Here is a 655-nt window from a genome sequence, read left to right as displayed (position 1 = left end):
GGTGTTGCATGAAACAATAGAGAGAAATACAGCCCATTTAGGTTTGAAACTTATGAGTTGCTAAATAGCAGGTCTGATAGAGTTTAAATTTATGAAGCTGTAATAATGACGTCTGTACTGCTGTGGGTTCTACAGGGTTAGGTTATAGTCTAAAGTGATTAATCAATGAGTTTCGGCTGTGCTTAAATGTTGAAGTATTTTAGGAGCAGGGTGTTGTACTATAGAAGCAGACAGACTGTAAAGTCCTCGCAGCCATTTTAGTTTCAAAATGATTCAGTGTGCTCCTCCATTTAGATGAATAAATTTAAAGTACTCTGCGAGGTGTACGGAGCTCCAGCCATATGGTCCTGACCTGGCCAGTGGGGACCGGCTGTGTGCTCCGGGTGCTGGCTGGCTGAAAAATAGAGATGAAAATCCCACCTGAAAGTGCTTTGTAAAATAAGTGTGGACTTCAATGTGTGTTTAAATATGTGAACATATATATGTTTGGTGTTGTGTAATTGGCTGTGATGTGTATCTGGAGTTAGGGACAGAGGGATGACACAGTTGTGTGTATTGCAATTTCTTGTTGTTAATTTCATGTGTTTTCAGACTGTATACTGTGTTGCTGAGGTGAGTATAAGACTTATTTTATATTTCTGTGAACCCCCCCCCC

The sequence above is a fragment of the Monopterus albus genome, unplaced genomic scaffold (genome assembly GCF_001952655.1).
Source record: "Monopterus albus unplaced genomic scaffold, M_albus_1.0 scaffold137.1, whole genome shotgun sequence".
Taxonomy (NCBI): Eukaryota; Metazoa; Chordata; class Actinopteri; order Synbranchiformes; family Synbranchidae; genus Monopterus; species Monopterus albus.
The sequence above is the reverse complement of the archived record's forward strand: the minus strand, read 5'-3'. Positions refer to the sequence as shown.